General features: G+C 37.6%; 1 non-coding gene across 1 annotated transcript; it reads left to right on the top strand.

Moving 5' to 3' along the window:
* Positions 1-1,357: 1,357 nt before the first annotated feature.
* Positions 1,358-1,464, top strand: LOC120101207 (U6 spliceosomal RNA). Its single transcript, XR_005501595.1, has one exon. It is a non-coding gene; the product is annotated as a U6 spliceosomal RNA (small nuclear RNA).
* Positions 1,465-12,542: the final 11,078 nt, after the last annotated feature.

The following is a 12,542-nucleotide window of genomic DNA, read 5'->3' on the forward strand; positions in this document are numbered from 1 at the left end:
AATGTATCAATGGTTCTCCACTTGTTAGAGAATATGGTCTTAAATTCTCTGTGTAGACACCAGAGAAGGCTGATCCCTCTATCCTCAAATTTCCTATGGGGCGTCTGTCACACTTCACTCTTTGATGTTCTGTGAATCCAGACTTTTCCCACCCTGACAGAAGTCCTGGAAGTTCAGATAGGAAAAGTGTTAAGTACAAGGTAAACCTGGGCTGTACAGAAATACCTCATTTCAAAATAAAAGTATTAAAAGTCTGGGAATGTTAATTGGTGATAAAGCAATTTCCTAACATAGTCAAGGCCCTGAGTTGGAATAACAGTAACCAAGTACAAAACAAAATATACTCTCATACAGAGGCAATGAGAATATATGATTCTCTACCTTAGGCAATATATAGAATATGGTACCACAATCTGGCACACTTCTGCCATTTAAGCCAAATTGTCACATCTTTATGTCTACTATTGAAGAAAGTATCTCTGTCACATAATCTATGTAACAAAAATATACTCTAATCAAGTAACCTTGGGAATTTTTTCCCAACATATTAAACAAAAGTGAAATGATAGTAAAAAGACAGAGACAAAAGAGGATGACCACTGAGTGCTATAAATAAATATCATTCATTTTAGTGGATAAAAAACTATATATTGTCTTAGTTTGGTTTTATTGCTGTCAAGCGATACCATGACCATGACAACTCCTATATAGGCAAGCTAATTGGGGATGCCTTACAGTTTCAAAGGTCCAGTCCCTTATTATCATGGTGTTAAGCGTGGCATGATGCATGCAGATATGGTGCTAGAGAAAGTGTTAAGAGTTCTATATCTTGAACTGAAGGCAGCCTGAAGGAACTGGAATTGCACATTGGGCAGAGCTTGAGCATAGAACCTCAAAGCCCACTCCCACGGTGACACACTTCCTCTAACAAAGCCACACATACTTTAACAAGGCCATATTTCCTAACAGGGTTACTGATTATGGATCAAGCAATCAAAACATGACTCTATGAGGGCCAAACCTATTCAAACTACCACAATATCTTTAAAAGGTAGGCTATGATATTCTGGTATGTTAAGATACAGTGCAGTAATCTACCCAGAATATTCAGGTTATCCATGATTGTAAATATTTGCAATTTAAAATGAAAACATGTATTATATGAAGGAAAATATAATAGTCAAAAGAAATTTAAAAAGTTACAGTAACTGAAAGATCATAGAAAAACACATATGAAAGGACAAAGCAATTTGTTTCAGTTAGATAAAAGGGTATTGTAAAAATGTCTACATTTTAAACACTAATTTCCATTTTAACTATCCTAAGCCTTTTTATTGGTATAAGGCAAGCCATTACTGTGTTCACTTTGGTAGCATATCTACTAAAATTGGAAAAACACATTGAAGATTAGCATGGACACTTTTCATGACTGATGCATAAATTTCAGAAGCAGACCATAAAATTACCTGAACTTAATGTATAGAAAATCCATTCAACAAAAGTCTCAAAACTAAAGAAAGAAGTATACATCCAAACACAAGAGACATTTAGAATCCAAAAGGATGACCAAAGAAGAACCTCTTTATTGCATACTATATAATCAAGATGGCAAATATACAAAGGAAATAAATACTATAAAAGCTATGAGGTAAAAACACCTTCATAGCTATAAAGACAAGCACAAGCACATCAAAATGATATAAAGTTTCTTGTCAGTAACACTAGACTCCAGGAAGCTATGTAAAGTGAACAGCAAGCCACTCAAGCAAGCACTAACCAACTCAGATGTCTGTGTTAAGAAAATCTACCTTTTAAAAATGATAAGACTGAGCCCTAAGATGACCCTGTGTCACAGCTTTCTGTACCCAGATCCTACTGGGAGAAAGATGGTTTCTCAGAGGTGTTGACACACCCAAGAGCACAGGTGAGAACACCATTTCTGCTCTCAATCTGGGCCAAAGAGGAACCCTCACTGAGCCCTCTGGACACAGAAACTGAGGCACAGACTGGAACAGAATCCTTCTGATTTCTGCCTGTGCCCTGAGGTGACCCTGTGCCACAGCTCTCTGTAGCCAGATCCTGTGGGGAGAGAGCTCTTCTCCCAGGAGTGCTGACACAGAGGTTTACAGGAGGGTCAAGCTATTGTCAGAGGTAGCAAGACCAGCTAACACCATAGAGAAGCAGATGGCAAGAGACAAGGGCAAGAACCTAAGCAGCAGAAACCAAGGACACTTAGCATCATCAGAACACAATTCCCCCACACAGCAAATCCTGGAAAACCCAACACACACACACACACACACACACACACACACACACACACACACACACAAAGGTTTTTATTTACAGTCACAACTCATGATGATGTTAGAGGTCTTTAAGAGAGATGCAAATAACTATCTTAAAGAAATACAGGGCAACACAGGTAAACAGGTAGAAGTTCTTAAAGAGGAAACACAAAAATCAGCCAAACAGTTGAAGGATTTGAAGAAAACCATCCAGAATCTATAAGTGGAAATAGAAATAATAAAGAAATCATAAAGGGAGACAACCCTGGAGATTAAAAAAAACCTACAAAAGGGATCAGGAAGCATAGACACAAGCATTAACAACAGAATCCAAGACATAAAAGAGAGAATCTCAGGGCCAGAAGATACCATAAAAAAAAAAAAACATTGACACAACCAACCAAACAAATATAAAATGCAAAAAGCTCCTAACCCAAAACATGCAGGTAATCCAGGACACAATGAAAAGATCAAAACTAAGAATAATAGGTATAGAAGAGAGCAAAGATTCCCAACTTAAAGGACCAGTAAATATCTTCAAAAAAATATAGAAGAAAACTCCCCTAACCTAAAGAAAGAGAAACCCATAAATATAAAAGAAGCCTATAGAACTCCAAACATATTGGATCAGAAAAGAAATTCCTCCCATCACATAATAGTCAAAATGTCAAATACACAAAACAGAAAGAATATTAAAAGCAGTAAGGGGAAAAGGTCAAGTAACATATAAAGACAGACCTATCAGAATTAAACTGGACTTCTCACCATAGACTATGAAAGCCAGAAGATCCTAGGCAGATGTCATACAGACCCTAAGGGAACATAAATACCAGCCCAGGCTACTATATCCATCAAAACTTTCAGTTAACATAGATAGAGAAACCAAGATATTTCATGACAAAAACAAGTTTTCAATATCTTTCTACAAATCCAGCCCTACAAAGGATAATAGATGAAAAACTCCAATACAAAGAGGGAAACTACACCCTAAAAAAAGCAATAAAGTAATCTTTAACACACCCAGAAGAAGAGAGCCACACAAACTTAATTCCACCTTGAACAACAAAAATAACAGGAAACAACAATCACTATTTCTTAATATCTTTTAAAATCAATGAACTCAATTCCCCAATAAAAAGACACAGACTAACAGACTGGATATGTAAAGAGGACCCAGCATTTTGCTACATACAGGAAACACAACTCAGTGAAAAAAGACAGACACTACCTCAGAGTAAAAGGCTGGAAAACAATTTTCCAAGCAAATGGTCCCAAGAAACAAGCTGGAGTAGCCATTCTGATATCAAACAAAATTGACTTTCAACCAAAAGTATCAAAAAACATAAGGAAGGACACATCATATTCATCAAAAGAAAAATCCACCAAGGTTAAATCTTAATTCTGAACATATATGCTCCAAATACAGGGGCACCTATATTCATAAAAGAAACCTTACTAAATCTCAAAACACACCTTGCCCATCACACAATAATAGTGGGAGACTTCAACACCCCACTCTCAGCAATGGACAGATCATGGAAGTAGAAACAAAACAGAGACACAGAGAAGCTAACAGAAGTTATGAACCAAATTGATTTAACAGGTATCTATAGAACATTTCATCCTAAAACAAAACAAAATACCTTCTTCTCAGCACCTCATCATACCGATTCCAAATGTTGATATAATCAGGCACAAAACAGGCCTCAACAGATACAAGAAGATTGAAATAATCTGACGCAACCTATCAGATCACCACAGACTTAGACTGGTCTTCAATAACAACAAAAACGACAGAAAGCCCACATACACATAGAAGCTGAACAACATTCTACTCAATGATAACTTGGTCATGAAAGAAATAAAGAAAGAAATTAAAGACAATTTAATGAAAATGAAGGTACAACAAACCCAACCTTATAGGATTCAAGGAAAGCAAGGCTAAGATGAAAACTCATAGCTCTGAGTGATTCCAAAAAGAAAGTGGAAAGAGCACACACTAGCAGCTTTACAGGACACCTAAAAGCTCTTTTAACAAAAAGAGGCAAATATATTCATGAGAAGTCGGAGGCAGAAAATAATCTAGCTCAGGGCTGAAATCAATCAAGTAGAAACAAAAAGAACTGTATAAAGAATCAACAAAACCAGGAGCTGGTTCTTTGAGAAAATCAAGAAAATAGATAAACCCTTAGGTAGACTAACCAGAGGGCACAGAAAGAGTATCCAAATTAACAAAATCAGAAATGAAAAGGAAGACATAACAACAGAAACTGAGGAGATTAAAAAATCATCAGATCCTACTACAAAAGGCTATACTCAATACAACTGGAAAATTTGGATGAAGTGGACAATTTTCTAGACACATACCATGTACCAAAATTAAATTGGGATCAGATAAACCATCTAAACTGTCTCCTAACCCCTAAAGAAATAGAAGCAGTTATTAAAAGTCTCCCAAACAAACAAAGCCCAGGACAAGATTGCTTTAGTGCAGAATTCTATCAGCTCTTCAGAGAAGACCTCATACCAATACTCTCCAAACTATTCCACAAAATAGAAACAGAAGGAACATTACCCAGTTCCTTCTAGGAAGCCACAATTATACTTATACCTAAAGCACACAAGGACCCAACAAAAAAAGAAAACTTCAGACCAATTTCCCTTATGAATATTGATGCAAAATTAATAAAATTCTCACTAACCAAATCCAAGAACACATCAAAACCATCATCCACCATGAAAAGTAGTCTTCATCGCTTGGAAGCAGGGATGGTTCCATATTCACAAATACATTAATGTAATTCACTATATAAAAAATTCAAACAAACAAAAAACACGTGATCATCCCATTAGATGTTGAGAAAGCACTTGTCAAAACCAATACCCCTTGATGTTAAAAGTCTTGGAAAGATCCGGAATCCAAGGCCCTTACCTAAACATAGTAAAAGCAATGTACAGCAAATTAGCAGCCGACATCAAACTAAATGGAGAGAAACTTGAAGCAATCCCACTAAAATCAGGGACTAGACATGGCTGCCCACCCTCTCCCTATCTATTCAATATAGTACTTGAAGTCCTAGCCAGAGCAATCAAAAAATGAAAGGAGGTCAAAGGGATACAAATTGGAAAGGAAAGAAGTCAAAATATCACTATTTGCAAATGATATGATAGTATTCTTAAATGACCCCAAAAATTCCACCAGAGAACTACTAAGCCTGAAAAACAACTTCAGCAAAGTGACTGTATATAGAATTAACTCAAACAAATCAGTAGCCTTCCTATACTCAAAGGATAAACAGGCTGAGAAAGAAATTAGGGAAGCAACACCCTTCACAATAGTCACAAATGATATGAAATACCTTGGTGTGACTATAACCAACAAGTGAAACATCTGTATTGACAAGAACTTCAAATCTCTGAAGAAAGAAATAGAAGATCTCAGAATACAGAAAGATCTCCCGTGCTAATGGATTGGCAGGATTAATATTTTAATACTAGCCATCTTTCCAAAAGAAATCTATAGATTCAATGTAATCCCCATCAAAATTCCAAGTCAATTCTTCATAGAGTTAGAAAGAGCAATTCTCAAATTGATTTGGAAGAGCAAAAAACCCAGAATAACAAAAAATATTCTCAACAATAACAGAACTTCTGGGGAAATCACCATCCCTGACATCAAGCTATATTACAGAGCAATAGTGATAAAAACAACAAAAAAACTGTATGGTATTGGTACAGAGACAGGCAGGAATATCAGTACAGTAGAATTGAAGACCCAGAAATGAACCCACACACCTATGGTCACTTGATCTTTAATTAAGTAGCAAAAACCATCCAATGGAAAAAAGATAGCATTTTCAACAAATGGTGCTGGTTCAACTGGTGGTCAGCATGCAAAAGAATGCAAATAGATCCATGCTTATCACCCTGTACAAAGTTCAAGGACTTCCACATAAAACCAGATACACTCAAACTAATAGAAGAAAAAGTGGGGAAAGTCTTGAACACTGGGGAAAATTTCCTGGACAAAACACCAATGGATTATGCTGTAAGATCAAGAATCGACAAATGGGATATCATAAAACTGCAAAGCTTCTGTAAGGCAAAGGACACTGTGGTTAGAACAAAAAGGCAACCAACTGGTTGGGAAAAGATCTTTACCAATCCTACAACAGATAGAGGCCTTATATCCAAAATATACAAAGAACTCAAGAAGTTAGACCGCAGGGAGACAAATAACCCTATTAAAAAAATGGGGTTCAGAGCTAAACAAAGAATTCACAGCTGAGGAATGCCGACTGGCTGAGAAACACCTAAAGAAATGTCCAACATCTTTAGTCATAAGGGAAATGCAAATCAAAACAACCCTGAGATTTCACCTCACACCAGTGAAAATGGTTAAGATCAAAAACTCAGGTGACAGCAAATGCTGGAGAGGATGTGGAGAAAGAGGAACACTCCTCCATTGTTGGTGGGATTGCAGACTGGTACAACCATTCTGGAAATCAGTCTGGAGGTTCCTCAGAAAATTGGACATTGAACTGCCTGAGGATCCAGCTATACCTCTCTTGGGCATATACCCAAAAGATGCCCCAACATATAAAAAAGACACATGCTCCACTATGTTCATAGCAACCTTATTTATAATAGCCAGAAGCTGGAAAGAACCCAGATGCCCTTCAACAGAGGAATGGATACAGAACATGTGGTACATCTACACAATGGAATATTACTCAGCTATCAAAAATAATGCCCTTATGAAATTCGTAGGCAAATGGTTGGAACTGGAAAATATCATCCTGAGTGAGGTAACCCAATCACAGAAAAACACACATGGTATGCACTCATTGATAAGTGGCTATTAGCCCAAATGCTTGAATTACCCTAGATGCCTAGAACAAATGAAACTCAAGATGGATGATCAAAATGTGAATGCTTCACTCCTTCTTTAAAAGGGGAACAAGAATACCCTTGGCAGGGAATAAAGAGGCAAAGATTAAAACAGACACAGAAGGAACACCCATTCAGAGCCTGCCCCACATGTGGCCCATACATATATAGCCACCCAATTAGACAAGATGGATGAAGCAAAGAAGTGCAGACCGACAGGAGCCGGATGTAGATCGCTCCTGAGAGACACAGCCAGAATACAGCAAATACAGAGGCGAATGCCAGCAGCAAACCACTGAACTGAGAATAGGACCCCCGTTGAAGGAATCAGAGAAAGAACTGGAAGAGCTTGAAGGGGCTCGAGACCCCATATGTACAACAATGCCAAGCAACCAGAGCTTCCAGGGACTAAGCCACTACCTAAAGACTATACATGGACTGACCCTGGACTCCGACCTCATAGGTAGCAAAGAATATCCTAGTAAGAGCACCAGTGGAAGGGGAAACCCTGGGTCCTGCTAAGACTGAACCCCCAGTGAACTATATTGTTGGGGGGAGGGCGGCAATGGGGAGAGGATTGGGAGGGGAACACCCATAAAGAAGGGGAGGGGGAGGGATTAGGGGGATGTTTGCCTGGAAACCAGGAAAGGGAATAACACTCGAAATGTAAATAAGAAATACTCAAGTTAATAAAAAAAATGGGGTACAGAGCTAAACAAAACATTTTCAGCTGAGGAATGCCGAATGGCTGTGAAACACCTAAAGAAATGTTCAACATCTTTAGTCATAAGGGAAATGCAAATCAAAACAACCCTGAGATTCCACCTTCAACCAGTCAGAATGACTAAGATAAAGGACTCAGGTGACAAAAGATGCTGGTGAGGATGTGGAGAAAGAGGAACACTCCTCCATTGTTAGTGGAATTGCAAGCTGGTACAACCACTCTAAAAATCAATCTGTAGGTTCCTCATAAAATTGGACACAGTACTACCTGAGGACCCAGCTATACCTCTCTTGGGCATATACCCAAAAGATGCCTCAACATATAAAAGAGACACGTACTCCACTATATTCATAACAGCCTTACTTATAATAGCCAGAAGCTGGAAAGAACCAAGATGCCCCTCAACAGAGGAATGGATACAGAAATTGTGGTACATTTACTCAATGAAATACTAAGCCATTATTAAAAACAATGACTTCATGAAATTCATAGACAAATGGATAAACTAGAAAATATCATCTTTAGTGAGGTAACCCAATCACAAAAAAAATGCACATGGTATGCACTCATTGATAAGCCCCAAAGCTCTGAATACCCAAGATACAATTCAGAGACCACATAAAGCTCAAGAGGAAAGAAGAACAAAGTGGAGATGATTCAGTCCTTCTTTTTTTGGGAGGAGAGGGGGGTAACGACAAAAATATTCACAGAAGAAAATATAAAGACAAAATTTGGAGCAGAGACTGAAGGAAAGGCCATCCAGAGACTGCCCCATCTGGGTATCCAACCCATATACATCCACCAAATCCAGACAATATTGTTGACGCCAAGAAGTGCATGTTGACAGGAGGCTGATTTAGTTGTCTCCTGAGAGTCTCTGCCAGGGCATGACAAATACAGGGGCGAATGCTAGCAGCAAACCATTGAACTGAGAACAGGGTCCTCAATGGAGGAATGAGAGAAAGGATTGAAGAAGCTGAAGAGTTTCGCAATCCCATAAGTCTAACAATGCCAATCAATCAGAGCTCCCAGGGAGTAAACCAGCATCCAAAGAATACACATGGACAGTGTCATGGCTACAGCTGCATGTGTAGCACAGGATGGCCTTATTGGGCATCAATGGTGGTAGAAGCCCTTGATCTTGCCAAAGCTTGATGCCCCTGTGTTGGGGATTGTCAAGGTGGGGAGACAGGAAAGGGTGGGTGGGTTGGAGGAGTGGAGAACACCCTCATAGTAGCAAGGTCAGGAGGAATGGGATAGGGAGTTCATGGATAGGAAAGAGGGAAAGGGGATAACATTTGAAATGTAAATAAAAATCCAATGCAAAAATAATAAAAACATAAGTAAAATTGATAGAGAAGGACTGGAGAGGTCACTTAGCAATTAAAAGTAAACAGTACTCTTTCAGAGGACCAGAGTTTGGTTCCCAGCACCCACATTAGGTAGGTCACAACTACAACTACTTGTAATTCCAGCTCTAGAAAAATACATCACCTCCAGCTCCTTCAGGTAGCTAAACACCTCTCTCTCTCTCTCTCTCTCTCTCTCTCTCTCTCTCTCTCTCTCTCTGTTCCTCGCACGAGCGCGCGAACACACACACACACACACACACACACAGAGATACACTTTAAAAATAATAAATAAAATAAATCTTTTTAAATAGACAGAAAATAAACAAATTTCAAGATAAGCACAAAGTGATGGAGTTCAGGATTTCCAACCCAGACAGCTGACAGAAGAGTTTCTCAGGAACATGTGTATAGGGGTGGGGGGAGGCATTTCAATATTTCAATCACTCCAGCACAGGAAAGAAAACATTTTATGAGAAAAATAAATAGAAAAAATGAAAGCTGGAAGGAATATGCCATGTTTACAACACAATAAACTAGTAAATCCCTAATAGAAATTGGGAAGAAAGTAAAGATCAAACTCAAACAACCAAAAAAAAAAATAGTCCTCCAAACTAAAAGAATTTGTACATATCTCTCAATAGTAATTTCAACTGTAAATGCCCTAAATTCACCAATCATCTGTATCTTTTCAGATGCAGCAACTGACTGGACTGGAAAACAAATGAAGATTTTTGAACTCTGCAAGAAACATATCTCACTGGCAAAACAAAGTAGTGATGAAAAATCAAAAGATGGAAATCAACCTATCAAGAAAATAGAAGCTAAAAAGCAAATTGGTATAGCTATTGTGATCTGTAGTAAAGTAAACTTTAAACTTAGTCAAAAGAGATAAAGAATGCCACTACATATTAATAAGGGACGAAACTACTGAGATCATTTAATAATTATAAACACATATGTTCTGAACTTTGGAGCACTACAAAATTATACTATAAAACCAACCAATAAATGACGTAATGAACTGAATGGACAGTTCTCCAAAGGGAACATACAAGTGGTTAGCAAATAGTCAAAAATGTATTGAACATTCTTCCTTAGCCATCAGCAAAATGTAGATTAAAAACTGCTATCAGATTCTGTTTCACATATCAGACTTCCTTAGCCAAGAAAACAAATGAGAGCTAATCGTAGCAAGAATGAGAGGAAAGAGGAATCTTTATAGGCTATCACTGGGAATGTTAACTTGTTTGGCCATTGTAGAATTTTGTGCAAAGGTTCCTCGAAAAATGAAAACAGAACTAACACATGACCCAACTGTACCACTCCTGGGTACATATTCAAAGTACTCTACTACCGTACTACAGAAATACATACATATGCATATTTATTGCTGCAGTATTCATAATACCTAAGGAAAGGGGGTCACCTTGAGTTTTACCTGCAAATGAGTAGAAAACTTTTTATTTATACATGATGAAAATTAAATAAGACATTATTAGAAAATGGATAAAACTGGAGAGCTCTATATTAAGTGAAATAAGCTAGACTTGGAAAAGTACATTTTCTCTCCTACAAGGGAGAGAGAGAGAGAGAGAGAGAGAGAGAGAGAGAGAGAGAGAATGAATCTGCATGTGATCTGAGACACGGGGCATGTGATGGGAAAAAGATCTTTAAAAAGGAAGAGGAGGAGAAGGAAAAGAATCAATTGAACACATGTAACATGAAAACAGAAGGTGGGGGACTGGAGAACTAGCTCAGCGGTTAAGGGCACTGACTGCTCTTCCAGAGGTCCTAAGTTCAATTCCCAACAACCATGTGGTTTCTCACAATTGTCTGTAATGAGATCCCATGACCTCTTCTGATATATCATTAACAGCATACTCATATATGTAAAATAAATAAATCAATCATTAAAAAACACAAAACCAAACAAACAAACAAAATAAGCTGGGTGCTACTTGGGGTGAATAAGATGATCCATAAATAAGAACATTGCAATGAGAATGAGCCATGGGGGAGAGAAGTAAATTAGACAAAGTATTATGACATAAATGTATGAAAATGTCATAGTGGAACCTATTTCCTTGCATTCTGACTTTAAAATTATTGACATTATTGCTACTGCTTTGGAGTTTGGGAGGGATTATTTTATAATTTACCATTTCCTTACTTTGCTAGCTAGACAAAGCATGGAAGTGGGATAATACAATAAACATAAATTGCACAGTCTTCAGAAAAATGTTCAGTCTAGAATCTCATTTCCTTAGAATCTCATATTTAGTATCTTTTTATACCTAGAAAAATATTTTATTCATCCATAGACTGGTTTCATTTTGAATTCATAAAGTGAGGAGCCTATATTTGATCATTTTCTAATCTTCCACTTAGGATATGCTATTTCAAAACATTTACTGTTTCATTTTTACGTACTCTATTAGATTTTTAACTGCTAATACTTTTATTCTCAAGGTGACATTAGATTTTTCTAAGATCTGTAGGCTTAAAAAACTTAAGGTATTTCATTTCTCATTCAAGATAAATTGTAACTCGTTACTTTCAGATATTTTAACTACCAATGTCTTGAATTTTGTTAACTAAATCTGGATGTAGCAGATGCCAAAATATCTGAAGGTGGTGGCTGGCGGACTGGCTGGTTGGGGAGGGGTACATGGATACATGGGTAGATAGGTAGACGGGTGCATGGGTGGAAAATAAAAAAACAAAATAACGTTCATTTAGCTGGTACTTTGCTGTCTACTTAATTACTGATACTATTAGAATACCTCAAGGTGTGATCAAAAGAAAGAGTGAAATCAATATAGTACGGTTTTTCTAAAGTCTCTCTTCTCTATAAAGGCAACCAGAAAACTTGCAGAAATATAAGTGCTGGGTTTTTGTAGAATTCTAGAAACTGCAGAATGTTTTACTGCAGTTAGGAGGAATATTTCTTTAAGAAACTTGACTGAATGTCCATAAAAAATAGCAAACATTCATAGTCATTTCATTCAGCCTGCTCCCGTCTCCCTATCTCCAGCTTTGCAAACAAACTTGAAAATGAAAGCCAACATTCCACAGTACTGTGAAGTCAGCAGTCTTGTCAGTCACTACAGGCCACAGAGTGGGCTCCGTCTAAATCACATTTCCAGAAAACTGTCATGGTTTAACCTGCGAAGTGAAAAGACGCACTTGAAAACTCTTATTTGACCAGATTCAAAGCTCACCCAGTATGAAGCTTACCCCTTCACATTTGAAAACTAAAGTCCCAAGAGGCTGAACCTAAAAGGCTGA

This window comes from Rattus norvegicus, chromosome 2 (genome assembly GCF_036323735.1).
Source record: "Rattus norvegicus strain BN/NHsdMcwi chromosome 2, GRCr8, whole genome shotgun sequence".
In the NCBI taxonomy this organism is placed as follows: domain Eukaryota; kingdom Metazoa; phylum Chordata; class Mammalia; order Rodentia; family Muridae; genus Rattus; species Rattus norvegicus.